The 26,135-nt window shown below is 37.3% G+C and overlaps 1 protein-coding gene across 1 annotated transcript in view; it reads left to right on the top strand.

The window, feature by feature from the left end:
• The first annotated feature begins 16,057 nt into the window (after window positions 1-16,057).
• Window positions 16,058-26,135, top strand: part of LOC126967235 (uncharacterized) — a 272,244-nt gene continuing 262,166 nt past the window's right edge. The window contains exon 1 of the mRNA XM_050811726.1: window positions 16,058-16,196. The gene's annotated coding sequence lies outside the window, so the exon portion shown is untranslated. The remainder of the gene's footprint in view (window positions 16,197-26,135) is intronic.

A 26,135-nucleotide genomic window follows, 5' to 3' on the forward strand; every position in this document is an offset into this window, starting at 1 on the left:
TATAAATAAATTTAAATGTTTTATAAAAAAATGCCTCTGTCGTAAATGATCGGACAGCCTGGGACTAGATTGTGATTATTTTATAGCGATAGAAATGACTGTACAATATTGTATATTTTTATTGAAATGAGCTCAAAAAAAGAATGCTTGCAGAGTTTCTTGCGCCGCTTCTTCTCTCTCAGAGCGCCATTTGTTTCCGAAGCGGTAGTAGTATCTAGTAGTACAAGAAATGACATCAAAAAGAGTTCTAAAGGAATCAATTTTGAGAAAATAAATGCCTTTTATGCCTTTTATAGCTTTTACTGAGCATGAGAGAAACTTTAATTAGGATGTTTACGTACAGTGTGCTGCAATCCGTAGTGCAGAACAGCGTGTGATGTCATGTGATGCATTGCATAGTATTCGCATGATACAGTCAGGCTCAAGCCATGAAAGACCACTGGCGAATGTCCCTTGGCTATCAATCTGTGTATCGGTGTCATAGTTGGTGCGATCTTCACATTTACTGGACAAGGATGGGACATATGGTCATTCATTTGGTTGTTCGACCAAAAGAAAACATAACGGAACATGACACGATACTAAGCTACATGGTAGTTACGGTTTAATTGCATTTTATGAAATATGTTAAAATGATTTTTGTATATTTTCATGTTTAATGGATCCAACTGTGTACCACATGCTCCGAGTGCTTCAAAGTGGAAACTGCATTTGCTGCATAGCCTGGCGTGATACGTAGCGTATACGGAAGAGCCTTGGAGTTCTAATTTACATACGTTACGAATAGGTAAGTGCGTGTTAGCTCTCCTACTAACTAACCTATTTAACACGATTTTAAATTATAGAAAAATTCCCTCAAATTGGGCAAAAACTGATGTAATATTACTATACAAGAAGGGCGACCCAGCAAATATAAATAACTACAGACCAATTAGCCTACGACCCAATGTATACTAACTGTTTGCCTCTTGCCTTGTAGATCGTTTAGAAAAATATACTGATAAACACCAACCACCAGAACAAGAAGGTTTCAGAAAAAGTTTTTCAACAACTGACCATTCTCATACATTAGAGCATATAATAGAGAAATATGTGGAACACCAACGACCACTCTACTTAGCTTTTATTGATTACGCTAAACCGTTCGATTCAATATCTCATAATAGTATGTGGACGGCTCTATATGAATGCGACGTGCCAACAGAAACTTTAGACCTTATAAAGGATATCTATAAAAAAAGCATATCCCGTGTAAAAATGGAAACAGAAGGCTCATAAATAAAAATTTAGCAGAGGCGTTAGGCAAGGAGATCCACTCTCGCCTAAAATATTCATCACTGTTCTTGAAAGCATCATGAGAAAACTAAACTGGCAAAAAAGAGGCATAAACACAAAAGGTGATAAAATGGTTTGCGAACTATACACGGTGAGCCAAGAAATACGTTTAGAACTTAATACTATTAAAACAAAAATAATGACTAACTTTATCTTACTCCTGATTAAAGTCAACGGTACCCCTCTCGAATATGTACAACTGACCAGTTTCTCTGGCCTGCAAATTGTAATAATATTGAAGGAATGGCTATTAAGTAAAAAGAAAAAAGATTAGGTAAGTGATTTTCAAATCCAATTTTGAATAAGACTATTTTAAATTGAATTTGTATTGACTATAAGCAAATTAAAAGTTCGTAATGATCTCTTAAATGTTAGTGACGGAAGCGCAAGTAAAAGGAAGTTTCGAGAGGAGAGCCTTGTACACGATTGAAGGCTCTCGCTATATACAGACTTACTGTGGGGCTTTTTTGCTTGCTTCCCTCGCTTTCGATCGCCGCCGCCCATCAATGTTTCTGATGCATCAGAAGATCGTCCTCCGACCAACAATGGCGAAAGCCGTACTGTCGGATGATGTTTTTTTATGGAATAGCGGGACAAACGAGCGCACCTGCTGTTAAGTGATCACCGCCGCCCACATTCTCTTGCAACACCCGAGGAATCATAAGAGCGTTGCCGACGAAGGAAGGAACGTGTACGCGCTTTTTTTGAAGGTACCCATGTCGTATCGTCCCGGGTGTCGTAACACCGCACAAGGAAGCTCATTCCACAGTTTGGAGTACGAGGAAGAAAGCTCCTGGAAAACCGCACGGTGGAGGACCGCCACACATCCAGATGGTGATATCCTAACTTGTGGCGTGTCGCGCGAAGGTGGAATTCCGCGGCAGGAATCAGGTTAAACAGCTCTTCGGAACACTCCCCGTGATAAATGCGGTAGAAGACACACAATGAAGCGACGTCTTTACGCAACGCCAAGTGATCCAGCCGTTCACAGAGCGCTAGGTCCACGACAATTCGAGCTGCTCTGCGTTGCAAGCGGTCAAATTGATCGAGCTGATACTAGGGTGTGCCAGACTAGAGATGACAGCAATACTCCATGTATGGCCGGACCTGCGCTTTGTAGAGCGCTAGAATGTGGGCCGGCCTGAAGTATTGCCGTGCTCTATTAATGACCCTCAGCTTCTTGGAAACCAATTTGGCTCCAGATGGCCACGGAATTGGCAATCGCTAGAGATTTCAAGACCCAGTATTCCGATACTAGGCGAGGCTTTAAGGGAAGTGTTGTCGAAGAGCGGTGATACGACAAATCACTTGGCGTTGCGTAGAGACGTCGCTTCATTGTGTGTCTTCTACCGCATTTATCACGGAGAGTGTTCCGAAGAGCTGTTTAACCTGATTCCTGCCGCCGAATTCCACCTTCGCACGACACGCCACAAGTTAGGATATCATCCTCACCATCTGGATGTGTGGCGGTCCTCCACAGTGCGGTTTTCAAGGAGCTTTCTTCCACGTACTACAAAGCTGTGGAATGAGCTTCCTTGTGCGGTGTTTCAGGGACGATACGACATGGGTACCTTCAAAAAAAGCGCGTACACCTTCCTTAAAGGCCGGCAACGCTCCTGTGATTCCTCCGGTGTTGCAAGAGATTGTGGGCGGCGGTGATCACTTAACAACAGGTGACCCGTACCCTCGTTTGTCCTCCTATTCCATAAAAAAAAATACGGCAAATGAGGTTTTTTTAGTGGTAAACGGGCAAACTTGAGTCTTCTGGGGGTTAAAATGGATAAGGTTCAATTTACCCCATTCCGCGTCCTTCTCAAGAGAGGACTCGATAGAAGACACAAGTTTCTCCCGGCACTGGTCGACGTTTTCCCGAGAGAGACCTGCATGGCCCGTGTATACGGCATCACCAGTGCTGTCGTCTGCATAGCAATGTATGTTGGAGGTGTTCAACATATCATTGATATGCAGAAGAAACAGCGTGGGAGATAGCACACAGCCTAAGGGCACTCCAGCGTTCACGGGCTTGGGATTCGAGCAATAACCGTCGTCAATGACCTGTATGCTGCGCACAGTGAGGAAGCTGGAGGTCCACTTGCATTAGCTCTTGGGAAGCCCAAATGATGGAAGTTTTGAGAGGAGCGCCTTGTGCCATACACGATCAAAGGCCTTCGTTATATCCAGGCCAACTGCCAGGCCTTCCCCCTTGCTTTCAATAGCCGCCGCCATTCTATGTGTTAGGTATACCAGAAGATCGCCAGTCGACCGACCATGTCGAAAGCCGTACTGCCGGTCGTTGATCAACTGGTGACCCTCAAGGTATACCAAGAGCTGGCGGTTAATTATGCTCTCCATGATCTTGGAGAGCAGGGAGGTAATAGCAATAGGCCTGTAGTTTGCCAGATCAAAACTGTCTCCTTTTTTTTGGATCGGATGGACAAGGGTTGACTTCCATGAGTCAGGGACTACGCCTTTTGAATAAGATTGCCGGAATAAACGCATAAGTACCGGCGTCAACTCAGGGGCACACGTTCTAAGCACGATTGGAGAAATGCCATCCGGCCCGCTCGACTTCCTGACGTCCAACGAAAACAGAGCTCGCCGAACAGTTTTCTGTCTGAACTGTACTTCAGGCATGGAGCTCTGACGCCGCGGGCTGGTCGGCGGTGCTTTTCCGTTGTCGTCAAGAGTTGAGTTGGAGGCAAAAAGAGTGCACAGGAGATCGGCTTTCTCTTTTGCCGTGTGGGCCAGGGTGTCATTCCTCATGTGCAACGGCGGCGTGGACGGCTGGTTGAAGTTACCAAGAGCAGCTTTCGACTACGACCAGAACTTTCGTGTTCCGGTCGGGTAACTGGAAAGCTGCTGGCCAATTTTGTTGACGACGTGCTTCGATTTCGCACGGGCGATTTACCGCGTAAAAAATTTGGAGGCACGGTTATATTCCCTCTTCAAAACTTTGCAGTTCCGGAGCCTTTGAGCCCAGCGCCGCAACCAAAGTTCGATACGCCTGTTTTTTGCAGACAGATGCTGCTTTAACTGCCGCATCGAACCAAGGCTGTGATCTGCCACCGATCGGTTCTACAGAGCTGGGTATAAAAATATCCATGCCCTGCAGTATCACATCGGCTTCTGCAACGGCGCAGGCTACTAACTAGGATCATCCGAAGGGAAACAAACCTTGCCCCAAGGGTAGGATGCAAAAAAGGAACACATCCTATCCCAATCTGCTGACTTGTAGTGCCAAACGTGGCGGGTCGCTGGTGGTCTGCGTCGTTGGCGTCGGATAGGCACTACACTCCTGATCAGGCAATGGTCGGACGTTCCGAGAGGGGCGTCGACAGAGACCTGGTAACCAACGGGATGTGTAGTCAGCAGAAGATCTAATAAGGACGGCATGTGGCTATCCACATCCGGGAGCCGCGTTGGCGACTAAACCAATTGGGACAGACCATACGCCAATGCAAAATTATGCACAGATCTCATCATCAGAATTTGACTTCAATTTCTTTTTAAGTTGCTTTAATGGCCTCGTTCATCGCATTGGTAATTGCATTTTTGGAGAAGGGCCTAGAACAAAACACTGGTTTTTTGCGTTTTAAATACCAATTTTTAATAATCGTCTCGCCCGTGTTTGCGCGATGGTATTTTGTGTTTTAGTGTTCTTTAATCTGAACCTAATGCTCACGTAGGAGCTTGTCGTTGAGAAGCCGTAAGTACATGCATTTACATCATAGCAAAATGCACGTCTTGCGGCCCCTTAAAGGCATAAAACTTTAACCTAATGAAACTTGGACTAAACAAAAACAATGAAAAAAATTCAACGTGGATTACAAAATCGAAGAATGTACAGGAAAAATGACAAAAATATTTTAAAATTGCAACACACCTCTTAAAAATTGTATTAAATACTATTGTCGTACTTTGTATATGATGTTTGAAGCAAAAACTAATATTGTGAAAAAAAAATTTTAACAAAAAAACAACTGCCTTCAAAAACACTATTCCAAAACAATAGATATAATGTGCACTAAAAAGTATAAAAATAATTGCGTATTTTTATACAATCTAATTAATTAATGTTATTCTAGTTTAGTATGTAGTAACAAACCTATCTTGGATGACAACGTCTCCAAAAGTTACAATAATCGAAACTAGAATAATATTAATTAATTAGTTTGTATAAAAATACGCAATTATTTTTATACTTTTTAGTGCACATTATATCTATTATTTTGGAACTGTGTTTTTGAAGGCGGTTGTTTTATTGTTAATTTTTTTTTATTTTATAATTTTTAGTGAACTAACTAGCAATTTGTCTAAATATGTGTTAATATACTACATTTTTCAATGCAGCAATGAACGTAAGTACTTTGCAAAAGGCTATTTACAACACAACACCTTGTCGTGGTGTGTCCGTGTCATTTGGAGTTTGGAGTTTGTAGTTTGTTTGTACGAGGCCTTCTCGGTCAGTGTGATCGAAAGTATTTTCATTACGTACAAACTAATGTGTTATTTATTGCTTATTTAATTGGGTATTGAATGTTTTGATGAACAACGATACCGGCTAGCTATAAGTAATTTAATTATGATGCTAATACTGAAATGGATATTTTTATTAAGTATATAAGACGTCATAATCTCAATCTGTTATGAAAAGTCTGGAAATTTCCCGTAACTTCTTCTGTACAAATAACACGAATTATCTTCAACATGAAATAAATATAAGACATAATTTTTTCAAGGCAGACTATGTGGAAACAAATCGATTGGCACGATGTGTTTGATTCTGATGATGATGTTAATTGCATGGTAACTGAATTTTATGATAAGATTAATGAAATGATTGAGGAATTTAATTTTTTTTTCTAAAATATTATAACGATAATAAATCAAAATTTCCTCCATGGATGTCGAAGTCCTTGATAAAACGCCTACGAGAGAATAGTACAGAACAAAAATAGAAACCAATATATATAAAAACCCAAATTCATTTTGGAGTTATACTAAATATAAACGTGAAATGAACTGGACAATACCATCCAATATGATTCTGGCGGATTAAACTGCTTCTGGAGGCGAGGAAATTGCAAACCTTTTTGCAACTTATTTTAAATCTGTTTTTTCTGAACCTGCTCAAGAATATACTCTTGATTTCATCCCATCTTGCAATAACAAATTCAAATTGTCTCTGTCAATTCAAATTCGAAGTCTTTAACACAGTAAAGGGTCTGGTCCAGACAAACTCCCACCATTATTTATTAAACATTGCGCTACATCATTGACACTCCCATTATTATTGATTTTCAACAAATCTCTATCCAAAGAGTTTACCCAGAACAATAGAAGGGTACACGAATTATTCCAATACGCAAAAAAGGTTCGAAGAGTGCTATCATTAATTACCGACCAATTGCTATTCAAAGCTGTTGCTACAAATTATTCGAAAAGCTTGTTGTTCCGCATCTTACTAGACAGGGTAGTCAGGCTATTACATCAGATCAACATGGCTTCACAAAAGGTCGCTCAATATGGTACACTTTATATCTGATCTTTCCAGGCATGTGGACCACAGTGCACAAATCGATGTTATATATACAGATTTTTCTAACGCTTTTGATAAAGTGAACTATCAAGTCCTATTTAAAAAACTTGTCAGGTACGGATTACATGGAGCTCTTTTAAACTGTTTTGAATCATATCTCAATCAGAGGCCTCAAGTAGTTTCAGTAAATGGATATGACTTGGATACTATAATTGCTACGTCTGGCGTCCCACAAGGATCGCATCTTAGACCTAAAAATATAGAGTAATAAGTAATAAAAATGATTGTAATTTCATTCAGGCAGAGTTTCTTGCGCAGCTTTTTCTCTCTCAGAGCACCGAAGCGGTAGTAGTATCTAGTATATTAGAAATGACATCAGAAGAATTCTAAAGGAGTCAATTAGTAGGAAGTATTATTTAATAAACATGCCTCTATTGGGCAAAATTGTAAAATAATCGACATACAAGCCTCTATTTGTGGATGTATTAGTACTAATGTAAAAAAATATAACAATGAAGATTTTTCTTCTATTAATTTAAATTAAGTTATTTGACAAGGGAGGACAACTCTTGCAATTACCATACAAAATAGGCAACATTCTCCAAATATAAATGTTACTGCTAGGGATAATCATAATAAATATTATTCACCTGAATATACAAGGTATCTCAAGTAAGGAATTAGAGATTGAACTGTTTTTGAGCTGCTGTAATATAGATATATTATGTATTACAGAACATTGGCGTAAGACTCATCAGCTCCAGTTTAGCATTAGAGAACATAAAGTAGTCAGTTCGTTTTGTAGAAGTAGGTCTATACATGGAGGTTCTCTAATTTTTTTTTTATATGAGAGGGGGCAAACGGGCAAGAGGCTCACGGGATGGGGAGAGGTGAGGCAACCGCCCATGGACATCCGCAACAACAGGTGTGTCAAGAAATGCGTTGCCGGCCTTTAAGGAGTATGCTTTTTTCTTGAAGGTCCCTAAGTCGTATCTGTTCGGGAAGACCGCTGCCGGTAGTTGATTCCACAAAGTGGCTGTGCGAGGCAAGAAATTTCGAACAAAACGCGCGGTTGTGGAATGCCAGACGTCTACGTGATGCGGATGGTACTTTGCACGTAATGTCCGATGGTGGAATTCGGCCGCTGGAATCAACCCGAACAGCTCCTCTGAGCACTCCCCGTGATAAATGCGGTAGAAGATGCAGAGAGAACCCACATCTCTACGCAATACTAGAGAATCAAGCCGATCGGAGATGACTTGATCGTCGATGATTCGAGCCGCTCTTCGTTGTATGCGGTCAAATGGAAGAAGCTGGTACTGGGGAGCACCCGGCCAGAGGTGAGAACAGTACTCCATGTGAGGCCGAATTTACGCCTTATAAAGTTGCAGGCGGTGGCTTTTAGTGAAGTACTGTCTCGCCTTACTGAGTACACCAAGCTTTTTAGAGGCCAGTTTGGCCTTCTCTTCCAAGTGACCACGGAACTGAACGTCGCTCGATATATCGACGCCAAGTATGCCAATACAGGCTGTGGCAGTTAGAGGAGTGATCTCGAATCGAGGGGATACGACAAAGGGAGACTTTTTAGTGGTGAACGCACAAACTTGTGTCTTCTTGGATTTGGCGGATGATGATCGACTCCATTACTTTGGAGAAAATGGAGGTAATGGCAGTGGGGCGGTAGTTGGACGGATCTGAGCGAACACCTTTCTTAGGGATCGGGTGCACTAAAGCCGCCTTCCATAATTTCGGGACTACACCTGATGAGTAGGAGAGCCGAAAAAGACGGGTGAGGACCGGCGCCAGTTCCGGAGCACATGTGCGCAGCACTATCGGGGGAATGCCATCGGGCTCGCTCGATTTGTGAATGTCCAAGGTGAGAAGCGCCTTAAGCACGGCACCATGCCGGATTTTTACCTCCGGCATATATGAATCGCACCGCGGAATATGCGGTGGTGCACCACCTTGGTCATCCAGAGTCGAGATGGACGCGAAGAGGGAGCCCAGGAGATCAGCTTTCTCTTTCGCGTCATGGGCCAGCGAGTCATCATCCCCGTGCAGTGGCGGAATGGCTGGCTGGCAGAAGTTTCCTTGGACAGCCTTGGCGAGCGACCAGAACGCACGAGTTCCCGAGGGAAGGCGTGCAAGTCTCTCGCCAATTCTGCCAATGTGCTTCGACTTCGCGTCAGCAATAACTCTTTTGAAGGACCTGGAGGCATGATTGAAGTGTTTTTTAAGTTCGCTGGAATTCACATCCTTAGATACCACCGCATTGACCCAAGCCTGATAGCACTCCTGCTTTCGGCGAGAGGCCATTTTGCAGGAGCGGTCAAACCATGGTTGGGACTTGTCACCGATAGGCACAGAAGAGGATGGAATGAAGAGTTCCATACCTTGCAGTACCACATCAGCAACAGCGTCAGCAGCGGCATCTGGATCTCCCAGCGAAAAACAGATCTGCCTCCACGGGTAGGATGCAAAAAAGCACCGCATCTCGTTCCACTCTGCTGACCTATAGTGCCACACGCGGCGACAGCCTAAGAAGCGGGGCCGTGTTAGGCGCGTGATTGTTACGGTGCTCCGGATCAGGCAGTGGTCCGACGATCCCAGAGGAGGGTCAATGGAAACTAGGTAGCCGTCCGGATGTGAGGTCAACAGAAGGTCCAACAGTGAAGGTGTATGGTCTTGCACATCTGGGATTCGCGTTGGCGCAATAACCAGTTGCGTCAGATCATATGCTAAGGCGAAGTCGTAAACAGATCTCCCTGCATGATCGGTGGTACGTGAGCCTAGCCATTCAGCGTGGTGGGCGTTAAAATCGCCAAGAAACACGATCTCTGCAGTGGGGATCTGCTCCAACACGGAATCTGTAGCCATTTGGATGTGTTCGAGGGTCCGGTCAGTCTCTGCGTTACCGCTATGGGACCTATACAGGCATGCGTAGATTCGCGGATGGTCATCGCAGTCTACACCCAGCCAGATGATGGATAGGTCCTGTCCTTCAAGAAAACTCAGGCGTCGAGAACAGACATCCTCCCTGACGTAAACGCACACGCCAGCCCGTGGTATAAAGGAGTGTTCTAAATTATACCCCGGGTAGGAAGATCAGCCAGGGAGGATATCTGTGTCTCGGTTAAAAAGAGCAAGGCTGGCTTTCGTCGTCTCCAGGTGAAAGTGGACGGCATTTAAATTTGAGCGAAGCCCCCTGGTGTTGCAAAAGTCCACAGCGAGTGTAGAGGAGGGTGGTTTGAGCCTCCTGCTCTGTTTGCCCCGAGTCAGCGCAGTTTTGCCCCCTCCAGAATACGCGGGCCAGCTTGGGCAACCACTGTTAGGTACAGGCCCTAATTGTGGACGCCCAGGGACGGATTCTCCAGGGCTGCATAGCCTGGTACCGTCGAGGAGTAGTCTCTTTTTAGTCTGTGCTGCCATTTGTATTTGGGAGGGGGGGTGTAGGCCTCCGGATACCCCATTCACCAGACGAAACACAGCGGCATAGCCGCTATTTCACGCCGGTTTCGAGTGGGGGAGTGGTATTTCTCCGGGCGTGCCGGCCCAATTCGGTTGTGTCCGTGAGGACCCACCATGGCACTACCACTCTCTAATTATTATTAATAACAGACTAAAATGTAAAAATAGAAGAGATATTGTTAATCTCTCTATAGAACAACTAATTGAGATAGCTTGTATAGAACTAGAGCAATTTATTATTGTAAGTGTATACTCCCCACTACATCATATGAACAATTCCAACATAGAATGGAGGAGGTACTATCAAAATTTAGCAAAACCAGCAAGTCAATAATTGTAGTGTGTGGAGATTTTAATATAAACTTGCTTGAACCTTCGGCCAATTGTACTAGCCTTAAAAATTTATTTCAAAGTTTTAATTTGTTCAATGCATTTTGGGAAGCTACTAGAATCACTTCTACAACAGCAACCTGTTTATATAATATTTTTACAGATGTTACTATTACTAGTAAACTCATATTAATAATCTTCAGTCCGACCATAGTGGGCAACTTATAAAAGTTAATACAAGATTGGACAATGTCAGACCAAAAAAGGTGACGATTATACCAGTTACGGGTAGCCGTCTTAAGAGGTTTAGAAATAATTTGGTCAATACGATACCATTTTTACACTGTGGTGAAACTGCTAATTTTCACTATAACTTAGTCTTCAATTCCTTCTGTGAGGAATTTGTTTTAATGATTGGGTATCCACAAAAGTCGTAAACGCTTATATGACCTTTAATATGAGAAACATTAGAATAATAGTGAAAATTTAAAATATATGTAAAAAAATAATCCAAGCTCTTTGAAGTAGTTTGTCATGAAGTGAAAATACATTTCATTGCAGATAAAATTAAAAACAGCAATAATAAAGTAAAAGCGACTTGGAATGTAATTAACAATGAAACTGGTAGATCGAATTGCCGTAACACCTCTATCTGTTTAAATATTAATAATCGCGTTATAAATTCGGAAATAGAAATGGCAAATGAATTTGATAAATAATTCTCCGAAATCCCTATTGTCACGACCAAAGACCTTAACTCTTCGCCAAAAGCAGCATATGATATGCTTAAATTACACGTACCAGTATCTTCCACTGATTTGTAATTTAAGTATCTTACAGGTAACGATATAATAAAAATCTTCAAATTAATTAACCTAAAAAATACAAAAGACCTATGGGGCCATTCGACTAATATTGTAAAATACATACTTGACATTATAGCACCTTAATTAGCAATAATATTTAATGAATGCATAGATGAGGGTGAGTTCCCTGACCTCATGAAATACAGCAAATTTTTTACCTTTGTTTAAATCGGGCAGTTCTTTTGACCCTGCTAATTTCAGACCTATTTCAGTGCTGCCTGTTTTTAGTAAAATTTTTGAAAAACTTTTGCTTCAACAGCTACAAATGCATTTTTGTAAATTAATGAACAAATATCAGTTTGGTTTCACTAGGGGCTTATCAACAATTAATGCGGGTACTAGACTCATTGATCACATCTTTGACGCCTGGGAAGAGTCACAGGATGCATTGGGCATTTTTTGTGATTTGTCCAAAGCATTTGACTGCGTCCACCATGAAACTTTACTCCTAAAACTAAAACATTATGGAGTGAAAAATAGAGCCCTAAATCTGTTAAAATCATATTTAAGCGAAAGAGTTCAAATAGTCGATGTAAATGGCAAATGGTCTTCGGGTAAACCTGTGGGAATAGGTGTTCCACAGGGTTCTATTCTCGGTCCTTTCTCGTTTCTTATATATATTAACGATCTACTGTTTGTGGTAGATGATACCCATGAGATTGTATTGTTTGCTGATGATACTTCACTTATTTTTTAAGTGAAGCGACGTGCGGATATTGATGACGAGGTAAACAATGCACTTTCAAAGATAGTGCGTTGGTTTGGGACGAATAATCTGCACTTAAACAATAAAAAAACATAGTGTATACGGTTCATTACACCAAACACAGCGGAGGTACAAACCAACGTACTTATAAATGACCAGAGATTGGAACTTGTGGACACTACGGTCTTCTTGGGAATCACGTTAGATAAAAAGCTTCAGTGGGGTCCACATATTGCCCATCTAGCAGATAGATTCAGCTCTGCGGCATATGCAGTTAGGAAGATTAGAGAGTACACGAATGTTGCGACCGCTAGATTAGTGTACTTCAGTTATTTTCACAGCATCATGACGTACGGTATATTACTATGGGGTCATGCTGCTGACATTGATATAGTGTTTGCTCTGCAAAAGAGAGCTGTTTGTGCTATATATCAGCTTGGTTATAGACAGTCTCTCAAAGAAAAATTTAAAGAAATAAATATTATGACGCTTCATCGTCAGTACATTTATGAAAATTTTATATATGTTCATAAAAATCGTCACCTTTTTGCATTTAATAGTGATTTTCATTATTATAACACTAGAAATAGGGGATTGCTTGTAACTAGTTTTAGTAGGCTTTATAAGATACTTATAGCTTTAAGGGTAAATGTATACACTTCTATAATAAAGTCCCAGCCACATTATCTATAAATAAATTTAAATGTGTTATAAAAAAATGGCTCTGTCGTAAATCCTATTACTCCACTGCTGAATATCTAAATGATCGGACAGCCTGGGACTAGATTGTGATTACTTTATAGCGATAGAAATGACTGAACAATATTGTATATTTTTATTGAGAAGAGCGCAAAAAAAAGAATGCTTGGTGAGTTTCTTGCGCCGCTTCTTCTCTCTCAGAGCGCCATTTGTTTCCGAAGCGGTAGTAGTATCTAGTAGTATAAGAAATGACAACAAAAAGAATTATAAAGGAATCAATTTTGAGAAAATAAATGCCTTTTATGCCTTTATGCATTTTATGCCAATTTTGAGAAAATAAATGCCTTATTACAGGTGTGGTGATATAATAATAATATGGTCCTAAACACTAAAAAATGTTTTGTGATGAGGATTACTAAGCAAAGCATTCCTATTGTACGAAAATATTATCTTAATAACTCTGAGCTCGAGGAGGTGTTTGAAACAAAGGATCTCGGAATTATAGTGGACCCAAAATAAAATTTTAAGGCACACATAGATTCAGTAGTTTAAAAGGGTGCACAAATGCTGGATTTAGTTAAGTGAAACACGAAATACTTCAGACTAATAAATACCAAAATCACCTTCTATAATACTCTAGTAAGAAGTATCTTAGAATATGCTTGCATAGTCTGGAGCGCAAGCTATAGCATTCACTCACAAAGACTGGAAACCATACAAAGGATTTACTAAATATTTGGCATATATTGCGTAGGGCATATCACACAGAACTTACAGAGATAGAAATACATTTTTTAAATAGAATACTCTCTATAATCGACGAAATTGTGTTTCGCGCCAAATAATGGGTTTATGTGGAAACTTAAGGTGAGTGCCCTCCAAATTTAAGAATTTTGTCAGATTGAAGAAAGAATTAATGGTAGATTTGAAAGGTTTTGGTTGGATTAAAATATTGACTACAATATTACTACATATTCACATTATTCGCCATAGTTTTAGAAATATTTACGGTTCAAGTAATGGATTCAATTTTATTTGCTTGATCCACCAGATGAACACCGTTCAACTTATGGAGACATGGCATGTTTTTAGATCCATCGTAACATTTAAAATAACTTTTTTAAGATTAAAACAAAACAGCTCAAATTAATTTAAGTAAATGTATGAGGCTAATTGCCAAAAGTTCAACACACTATTTCGCATTTTTAATTATTTTAAGGGCTATATTTTCTTGCTTGTTTAACTTTATATTTCATGCCCAAAAGTAGAACTATGGATTATATCCACTTTTATTCGTTCAACTTTTGTGTATCGCATCTTAAGCTGAACGCTGAAGTAAATTTTGTAGGTTCATTTTATGGTACTTTATCCCAAATAATGAATGAATTGAATAAAGTAGTTCAATTTTAGGACTTTATTATGAACGGATAAGTAGGTATTGTGTCAATCAATACATTTTTCTTTTCATAGAATGTGAATTTCGCGGGGTAGTTGTCTACCCCGTAGACAACTAAAAAAAAAGTATAGTAGATATAGAACATTCTTTTCAATCTTTCAGAGAGCAGTCAATTCTTTAGGATACATAGAATGAAAAACAAAAGCCAGCAAGCATCAATATCATGAAATAACTGAGTGAAAGCTATTCAAAGTTGTTGAAAAAGCATAATCGTTAAAACAAACTTAGGGTCGTTTTCACCACTACCACGACTGCTTAGGCAATACAATGAGATAAATAGAAAATAGAGAACGTAGATATATTTCGTTAAAACAATTCAGAATTGTTTTAAAGACAAATATTGGCGGAATTTACACGAAAGAAAACTTAAATCATTTGTATAGATATGGATTTCCGCAAAGTAACGCCTAATTCAATAAATTTTCTTAGATATATTTTCCAATAGTCCACAGGAATTTAATTATGTTTTTTTATCTTTTATTCCTTTTTTAATCTAATAATTATAGTCTTATGTATCTAAAAGTCCATAATCAACTTTAAATTGTTATTTTATCTTAGTTTATATTATGTTATTAGTTTATAGTTCGTAAGTAGTAAGTAGGTAGTTAATTGTCACAGCAGCAACAATGAATGTTGTGTACCTACATCAGCTGTTATTGGTACTCACATCAGCAATTTAATTTCTTGTAATACTACATTATGTAATTGTAATATGTGTTTACTGTTGATGTATCATTAAGAATAAATAAATAAATAAAAGGCTCAAAAGGCGAAAATCATAAATTAGAATATTATTAATATTGCATTGTGACCCCCGACTTTGTCTGATGCCTACAAACTCCTATGAAGGAGTCGCTAACTTCTTCGACATTCATTCATCTTCGACATGTACACGCAACGAAATGAGCTCAAAGTTCAATAATTCTTTCTTTATCTTTTTTAACTAAATATCCACGTATTTTTAGTTAATTGTTATTGTTATCTGATATTTTTTATTATTTTGCGATATTCATAAACAATGATAGAATTTATATTCATATTTTAAGCTTCTATATGTTTGTGATTGTGAACCGTTTCCAACTGAGTTCCAAAATGTAAATTATATTAGTTAAAATAAGAATCAACCTTAGGACGCTTGTCATATTACTACATCGTCCCACATTTTGGCAATAAGATTTAACCCATTTTAGTTACAGCACGCATTAAGATATAAAATAAATTGCATTGATCCACAACCTCTGTTCATGGAGGTTATCAATAATTTTATCACGTCATAAAATATTATGTACTCAATGACAACTGTATCTATTCATGATACGTAAATCGCCCTATAATATTCAAATCGGGCAAAGTTTAGACGAGCTACAAAATAATTAATCACGACAACTCTTCTATTTTATCATGAATATTATTACAGTTTATTGAAGGTCGAAGGATATGAAATGATATATTCTTTAAAAGCGCCAGCTCTTGAAAATATCTAACATCACTACAGCTTACTCTAAAGTAGAATCAGACGCTATATGAAATACTTGCTGGTGTGTACGAACGTTAACAGATGTCGCTTTTACAGAAACAGCATAATTGCTAAGGGAGGTTTTGCTGTGATCTGAAAACTGTAAACGAGCAGTAATTTACCCCGAGCCTTTCAGTTGGTACAGGACACTCGTCGCGAAAAGTTCTCTGACTGTAAAAGTTGTTCGATTCATAAAATAATTTTCAGTGGTAATTTTCCATAAATTAGAACTTTTTCTGATTCTTTGTGCCTTATTTTTACTTTGGGATCTATAATGATTGGTAAGTGAATAAAAATTATAACAACTTTGTATAACTGTAAATTCGCTTTCGTTGCAAAGTTTTGTCCGCTATTTAACACTTTCAAGGATGGAATTTCCAAAACTAGTTACATCCCAATATACAAGGAGGACTTATGGAATTTATTCTAGATATAATTAATTACTGTGAATTATCTATTTCATCGGTTTTTTGTTATCAATAGGCTCCATTAAAAAATAAATATTGTATATAAACATATTTTGTGTTTTACGTGATATATTGTTTTCGAATCACATTTGTTTTATATAAGAGGGGGCGCATGGGTTAGATATGCGTTGCCGGCATTTAAATTGGGAGAAAGCATGCTCTATGCTTAACCATTCCTAAATGGTATCAGTTCGGGAAGGCTGCAAAAAAAATCGCATAAAATCTTTCAACGAAAAATTTTAACTGAAGAAATACAAAATTTCTGATATCAATTTCACGTGGAAAAAGTGTAGGTTATTGTCTAAGAACTGACAAAATACTTACACTTACTATACTATTACTATTACTATATTCAGAAGACGCTTCTCTACTGCAGCTCAAAAATAGCCTTGCATTGCTTGATTACACCGATATAATTATTATAATACTATGAAAATAGTTAAAGAATACTTACTAAGACTGCTTACTGAGCCAGCAATGTTAAGTGATCACCACCGCCCACATTCTCTTAATCTCTTGCTACACCAGAGGAATCACAGGAGCGTTGCCGGCTATTAAGGAAAGTAAAGCGAGTTGTCTTATCACTTTTACTGTGAAGATTCATGGAGTCACTGGTGATGCCATATACACGGGCCATGCAGGTCTCTCTCGGGAAATCGTAGACCAGTGCCGGAAGAAACTAGTGTCTTTTATCGAGTCCTCTCTTGAGAAGGTCGCGGAATGGGGTAAAATGAAACTTGTCCAATTTAACCCCCCGAAAACTCAAGTCTAACTAAAAAACCCATTTGTCACCGCTCTTCGACTACACCTCCCTTAAAGCCTCACCTAGCATGAAGCATCGGAATACTGAGCCTCTAAATCTCGAGCGGTTGCAAATTCCGTGGTCATCTGGATGGCAAAGCCAAATTGGCTTCGAAGAAGCTGGGTGTCGTATATAGAGCAGGGCAAAAATTAAAAGCCGGCCCACATTTAGCGCTCTACATAGCGCAGGTCCGGTCACATATGGAGTATTGCTGTCATCTCTGGTCTGGCGCACCCCAGTATCAGCTCGAACCATTTGACCGCGTGCAATGCAGTGCTGCTCGAATTGTCGGGGACCCAGTGCTCTGTGAACGCTGAATCACTTACGTTAGCGTTACGTAGATATGTCTTTTATCGCATTTATCACGGCGAGTGATTCGAAGAGCTGTTTCACCTGATTCCTGCCGCCGAATTTCAACTTCGCACGACACGTCACAAATTAGGATATCATCCCCACCATCTGGATGTGTGGCGGTCTCCTCAGTACGGTTTTCATGAAACTTTCTTGCATGTACAATAAAACTGTAAAATGAGTTTCCTTATGCGGTGTTTCCGAGACGATACGACATGGTTACCTTCAAAAATAGTTGCAAGAGAATGTGGGCAGCGGTGATCACTTAACATAACTTAACACTTAACAACAGGTACGCTCATTTGTCCTCTTCTTCCATTAAAAATAGCATTTCCCTATGTTCAAATGACTTCAAAAAATGAAGAGAAGGATTCGAAATTCAACTGTATTTTCACATCCAACACGAGAACCTTAAAAATTTAATTAACAGCATCTTGTAAAATTATATCAACAAGTTTTTTTCTTAAGTTGACTTAATAAGGTTTAGTCTAATGATTTAAACATGAAAATATTATTCAGTATGTTATACAGTACATACTATGTATTCTATTTCTATGAGCCCAAACATACCCAATATTCTAAGATGCCTAATCTAAATTTAGTTATCTGTTTCACCAAAACAACGTTACTTTTTTGGCGACATTAAAGTACGGGAAACAATCATTTTTTAGGCCATAGAGTATTGAACTTTTTAAAGACTCTTATAGTCAAAAAGAATTATTCCACTACAACGATCAAGCGGATCGTTGTATAAATGACAGATAAACGTAGAGAAGTAAAAATATTTTTACATGGGCGTTAATTATTGTTGTTATTTTTATTCTCATAGCCATACTTGGCTTCACTTTGTACTAATTATAAACAAATTATAACATTGAATGTTCAAATTAAGTTTTATTTGCTATAATCCTGTTGATAGCCTCACTTATGAGCACCCATGGCGAAGTACGGCTAAACTAAGATAATTATAGCCACCCTTTAGTTAGATAGTTGGAATGGTTTGAAGAGCTGTGACGCAGGACAGACCACGACCTACGTATTATAGCTTTACGACAATTAATACATGGTAGGTAATTACTATGAATTCATATGATACATTTTAGATGTTGCTTTATAATGGAAATTTTAAAGTATCATTTTTTCAAGTTCGAAAGTTTACAAATTGTTCTATAAATTATAAAAATCGTTATGGCTCTTTCCGTTCCTTCCGCTGTACAGATATTATCATCAAGCATCAACCGCTAGAATTTGTGAATCACATTGTATTTAAAAAAAATGTTGTATGGAACTACCAATTCTTTTAAATGTTTATTTTCGCCGCAACTTTAAACAAAAATTAATAAATCTCTTCGGAATTCGTTCATTTGCAATGCCATGAGTGGCTGAATATTTATGAGCTGTCAATCAAATTAGTTTACAGTAACAATATACTCGCTATCCTTTTCTATCTTGCTGTATGTTGGTTAGAGATGTTCTTACCTCTCGCACGGTTTTTCTTACGGTAGTATATTGTACGTCGATAGTTTAAATTGTGAAGTTCGGACATGTAACGTAATATGAAATATCATAATCCCGCCTATGGCTAATGAAGTCAGTCGGTGGTCCTAGATGCGTCAATTCTAGTGACGTATGTGTTGTCTTTAAGGTGTTATCCTCTGCCTTGGTGTGCTCATCTGCCTCTTAGAACCGCATCAATTCTAATTCTAATAATTTAATTCAAAAGAATGATCAAAATCACTTATTAATATGGGTGCTAGACCCATTCAAATTAGAGTGCCTCAGACCTGAGAAGAACGGGCGAAAGAAACTCAGCGGGCTTTTTTTTTATAAAAAAATATGGATTACATAGTGATATCGTACAGTAAACATTTATAATTAAAGAGCCTGAGGGTGTTCGATTTATTCCCAGTCTGTGGAATCATTAAGAAAATAATTTATGTTCAATAACCTTTCCCACACAAACGTTTTTATCAATTCTTTTAAATTTCGTACCACATTCGTTTTGTACATTTTCTGGGATCATATTGTAAAAGCATATACATTGCCGAATAAAAGATAGACTAACTCTACTTAACCGAGTAGTAGGCATAACAAGTTTATGTTTGTTCCTCGTGTTAACATTTAGATTGCATCTGTTTTTTCATAAAAATATTACAATGTGATATCAAACCACAATAGTATATTTTGAAACAAGTGAGCTTAATAGATTATACGTGGCCATAGTTGCAACCGAGACATAGGTAGTGTCTAGTGAGTTAGTTGCTCATGAGTTTCATACGTTTTTTTAACATACTTGCGAGGATAAAACCAAACTGTATATAAAGAAAGACAAATATTAAGTAAAAAATGGGAAATTCATTGGCAAAAAGCCTCATATAGTGTTACAAACAAAACTGTATTTCCCGCTTATATTGAAAATGCTCTGTTAACACTCATATAATTTGCAGTTAAGTTCTAACTTAACTGTGTAGGGATGATTCTATTATGTATATGACGTGTGTGTTATAGTTCGGTTTATGGTCCTAGATACGACGTAATAAAGCTCAATTTATAGCAAGTGTATTAAAAAAATTATGGGACGGTCGCTCCATTCCCAAACAGTGTTATAATTATCAGGCGCCGTAGTAATTTCCATCTGGTAGGCTTCGTATGCAAAGAAAACATCAATAAAATTTGATCTAAGCCAGGTATTCAACAACAAAAGAACACTCGAAAAAGAAAACAATTTGGAAATCTTCGGAAAATTTAACAGAAGTGCATAATATAAGTGAATTTAATATTTATGTGCCGGCAGAACGCTTCCTTTTATTTATAAAATCGAGAAAAATTCAAATACCAAGTTGAATACTATGTATAGTAGACCAGGCTGTACTTGTTAATTCAAATTAATTGTCATCCCCAGTTATAAATTCATTAAAATAATCGCCTTGTTTGTAATTTTCACGAGCTTAATGTTAAATCAGATTATGTTTCAGTACCTATTTACCTGACTGAAAGGTGTAAAAGCCTATCAGAAATATCAGTATTTATGTATGAATAAGTCGCCCCGTTATGTTTATTGTCATGAGATTATAATATTTAAACCTGTTAAACATTTATACAAAGGGTAAATGTCTATTACATCTTTATTATAAAATTTACAGCTAATATTTCAATACTTTATTACAATTACAACTTGATCCGATGGCAAAATGTAATTATAACCTAAAATATTTAGTTATAGTTGCCGTTTCTAAATGTAGAGCCTGTTAAAAAATCATCAGCAAATGTTCTACATAGAGTTATCGCTAGCATTTCTCTCGTCAGATTCTGATATTATAGACTACTTTAGATATTATCAGACACAGTTTGTAGTTCATAATTAATATGGATAACTTTGTGTAAATGATAATAATGTATACAAATTCCTTTATTATAATAATATAATATTGAAAACTATTTATTTCCAATCCACTAATAAATTACCTTCTTATAGTTATTTTCAGTTATCTTCTATGATTACATCCATTATAATAAATATTACTTATTAATATTGTTGAAATTATTTACATATTAAGTATATTATCTACATTTTACATAATTAAATATGAAAAATAATAACTTTATTGGTTTTAATAACTGTTGTTATATACTGTCTTTATCATTATCGATTAGAACCCCTTCTTGGCTATAGGCCTCCTCCAGCTTGTTCCATGCCTCTCTGTCCATTGCTATATTTTTCCATAAGATTTCTGCTGTTGCTTTAATGTCTTCTATCCACCCTTTCCTAGGACGTCCTTTTCTCCTATTTCCTATTGGCCCTTCCCACATAGTTGCCTTTAAGGTCCATCTATTGTCTCAACATCTTGCTATATGTCCAACCCACATCCACTTCTGTTTCAGATCGTAATGTAAGGCATCTTTTTCTTTTGTTTTTCGTTGTATCCCTTCACTTTTTACTTTTTGTATTCTTTTTTATTTTAACTACGCTCCTTTTCATTATTTTTCCCATATTATTTTTTTTCCTTCAAATTCTCCTTTCAGGATTTCCTTCAGGGACCAGAACTTTCTCTAGCTCTTGTTCATATGGTGCTCGACCCGACCTTGTTCTTTGTTTTTGTCTTCGAATGATAATTGCTTACCTAAGTATATGTATTTTATACATATTCCAGCGGCTTTCCTTTCAAGTTGATTTTGTTTGTGTGGATGTTTATCAATACTTTTGTTTTAGTTTCATTCATTTGAAGACCTACTTCTTCGCTTTCTGTGTTAAGCTAACATTTTTCTAAGTTTCCTTTGTTTATTATTAAATCTTTTCCAATAAAAAAGCAATAGCCATTATAATAAGAGAGTACGTCTGCATATTCGTATTCACGTTAGGCCAATAAATGAGACCTATGAATGCCAAAAGCTACACTTCTTATCACGTACCACAACCTCGGAAAAAGTTGAGCTTTAATGAGCGGAAGAGACAGGATACTCATTGCCACTCTCTTTTCATTCTATATTTATTTACAGCCTCATCTTGTTAAATGACTTCACAAATTATTTACAATCTATGTGAAGCGATGAAAAAAATACTGAACGCATCACTAACACAAGTATCTAAGTTAAAAAATATAAAGGTATTATGGGGGCACTATATCAACGCTACGAAAATATACACATATTATTATTTGTATAAATATATTAATTTTAAAATTAACATCACGAAGCAGATTTCTCGATGACAGGATCATCCAGCCGCCACAACACGCGTGGACCAGGCATCATCTCTCTCGATAATATGTTAGGGAAGCAAACGACCCGTCCCATGATGTTGCCACAAGCAATGCCATTAAAGCGAGCATGACGAAACCTGCTACAAGTACTCAACCATATAACAATTAAGAATATACACTTAAGTTTCTACATCATTAAATATTTCTTTTATTAAAAATAATTAAAAGCTCAGGACCTCAAGAGCAATTTACACCCAAGCTTTATAATTATTTTAATAATCCTGTACATTATTGTAGGATTTTGCATCATGTTAACAAGAAAATTATATAAAATCGAACGTAATTATTGATAAAGTATCTATCGAGCTTACTAAGCTTAGAAGTGGGTATTATAAGTTTATTTTGTTACTGGTATTTATATAATTTCCCACATATATTATCTAAACAATGAATATTCGATGAGTCTTTAAGTATTGAGTAATTGAGTATTGAGAAAATAACCATTAACGATTTTTGAATTTTACCATTACTTTACTATACGGCCACATTATCTGTAGACCTCGCTGGAACGTGGAGCCCCCTCCTGTTCCCCTTTCACCCCTCGCGCTCGTCCTGTTTGCCTCAGTACGGTTTGCAGTTTCATTACCGTTTCATGTCGTGATATTGTCGTTCTTTCACTGCTTTGTTTTTGAAGTTTTCATTGTTACGTTTTGTCTTCTGATGTTATTAACCCAGATTATATCATTGATTTTTCTTCATTATAATAATAATAATCGGCATCACAACACAACATCACTCAAAAATGTAGAAAAAATAAATCGAAGTTTATATATTAATAATATGTGATGCTTGTAACAAATATATGTGACCTCATCGACGTCAGGGCTAAAGATAATGTAACCGGTTCGTACTGTGGTAAATTTGTATCTCGCCATATTTTCAGCTTACAATTTGATATCTAGGTACAAGTATTCTTGAGGGAACCAGCTTTGGCATTGGCCAAAATAAATAATATATCTCTCCACTTAGATAGGTGGTTATTGAGGTGCGAAATCCTCCAAAAATAAATTAGGATTTGTAGAATTCGCCATAAATGCACCTATTGTATTAGCGCAGGGTAGTCAGTTTTGCCTAATCTCTAACAGTCATGAATATGAATAGCCATTAGGTTGGTAGATGGTTCAAAATTTCCATTTGCGTACCGATAGTGCTGTCAAACACACGATCTGTAATGTTGTGATTACCGCAGTGTGCAATCAACGCGTCTGCCGTAATTGTACTTCTAGTCCAACACGGAGCACTGAACATATTGCTTACTACGACTATAATAACTGTACTCTCCCTTTGAGTCAAAACTAAGCATTCACAACCTTTTGTAGTGGAAACTGTAAGCTCGTTGTTACCTTATATTGTGTTCAATGGTTTTAAATATTATGCTGGACCTAGCTTACTTTCAAGCTGGTATTTATTGTTAAAAAGACACTCGTTCTAATTCTATCGGGAATTCACAGCACAATATCTACGAATAATACTAATTGTGTTACGAACTTCAAAAGAAAAAAACGTTTGTGTGGTAAAGGTTACTATTAATTAAGGTTATATTAATGACTTTCTTAATGATACCACAGATCGGAAAAGGAGTAACCGCCCTCAGGCGGTTTAATAATAAATTTTATTGTATGTATTATATTGTAAGGAAATTTTATAAAAAAAAGGAAGCCCGCTATCAATATTTAATAAGGGACATCTACAATATTTTGCGATTGATAATGATTCAATTTTATACTATCCCATTTAGATTTATAATTAGATTTGATTTATTGTAATCCATATTTTTGTTGCTACGAAATAACAGGTATGAATTCTCTGTTAGGTACATACTGTGGTAACTGAGGTATTAAGATAATATTAAATTAGCAATAAAAATAATTTGAAGAAGAATCTACAAATTTGGTTATTTTGCACATAAATTTTGAGGTTATGTGAAAAGAGTGTGAAAACAGAAGTTTTAGTTCTTTTTATATTGCCCACAACTTTGCTATTTAACTTTTATTCATAGGACTTGTAGTTTCGCCGGAAATTGAGATATAAAACGTATTCTACCCTACACTCCTACATCGCTAATAAAATACTCAGGTAATACCTTTATTTATTTACACTGTGTGTGGATTGACGCAATTACTGTAGGTACAAATTAACTCTTGGGTTTTTATTTATTAATTTACTTACTCATGTTAGACATCGAGTATTTTTGTTGAATCACTTTATATACATTTTTATTAAAATAATTTGCACAACGATGAAACTATAAATGATAATAATTTAAAAGAGTGGTACTTGACACTTCTCATTAAAGCTCAACCTTTCCCGAAGTGATGGATTTACCATCACTTCGCAAAGAGAAAAAAAACTTTTGTCATTCATATCATGTTTCATTTCCTTGACCTACGCGGTAAAGTGATTTTGATTTGATTTCATTTACACTCACAATGACGTTATGTATATGTATAAAACGTAATTGTACACTCACGGACCAATTAAGCGAAATGCATGAAAAAGGTATCAAACATTTTTATTGCTGTTACCACCACGAAGTTGGTAACAAGAATAAAAAAATACATTCATAAGAGTCATTTCCTTGACCTAAGAGCGCCACCCGACACCCTGAGAAACCATTGTCAACAAGAAGCACTTAAACGCTGGAACAACTCAACAGTTTTAAACCATTTCAAAGCACTGATAGCGGCATTCAACAATAGATACGCGAATCAAGCTCTATCATTGAACCGGAAAAATCTATGAGAGGTTGGGCACTGTCGCCTAAACAAGCACCTCAGTGTGGTGGGAAACAAAAACGATAAAACTTGCAGATTTTGCCTTAAGGCTGGTAAAACGCTTTCTCATCTTTTATGCGTTTGCGGCCCAGTGCCCAAATGCTGTTTGTAATACTCGCGTCAAGAAGATACTGCGGTTCATAAATGCGGCAGGGCTTGAAGACGAGCTATAAGATTGAGTGGCAAACACAATAGTTGAATTCTGGACGCGGTGTTACTAGTACTTGCCAAGACTAGTCAAAAAGCCACCCTCTTTAAATAATAATAAAGAATAGATGAATAAAGTGATTTTGCTTTGAGTGCAAGTATGAAAGGTTGGATACTATTGGAAGAAGGCGAAGTCGAAGGTGAATGCATGTATGTGTTTCAAGTGCATATTTAAAAATTACTTAATAAATTGTTTAAAATCACCACTTCAATGTATATAAATATTGAACAGGGCGACCTTAAGAATCTGCATCTCATTAACCTTCGACAACAGCTTTTAATCAGATACTTGTTAATATTTTCTATTCGGGGTCAGCTTTCAGGTCAGGCTACTTAAGATGAAGAGCAGTGTCTCGTCATATAAGTACCTATATTTATACAAGATACTGAGACAAACTGACAGAATATATATTGTTAGCTTATATTATGTGATAGCTACCGTTCAGAATGTTTATTCGTGAATCTATCTATGGAATCGTATGTTGCTCAAAATATAAGTATTTTTTTTGCGTGGAACCCTTATTAATCTCTGAGAGTATAGCTTGAGTGACGCGCTACTATTTATATTATTCATTGCTGCATTGAAAAATTTAGTATATCTACACATATATAGACAAATTCTTAGGTGGTGTACTTCAAATTCACTAAAGTCAAAAAAAAAAAATAACAAAAAAACAACCGACTTCAAAAATACTATTCCAAAACAATAGATAGAATATGCACTAAAACGTATTAAAATAATTGCGTATTTTTATACAATCTAATTAATAAATCTAATTCTAGTTACGATTATTGTAAGTTTTGGAGTCGGTGTCATCCAAGATAGGTTTGTTACTACATACATAGTTATAGGTGAGAT

This window comes from Leptidea sinapis, chromosome 12 (assembly GCF_905404315.1).
Source record: "Leptidea sinapis chromosome 12, ilLepSina1.1, whole genome shotgun sequence".
Classification (NCBI taxonomy): domain Eukaryota; kingdom Metazoa; phylum Arthropoda; class Insecta; order Lepidoptera; family Pieridae; genus Leptidea; species Leptidea sinapis.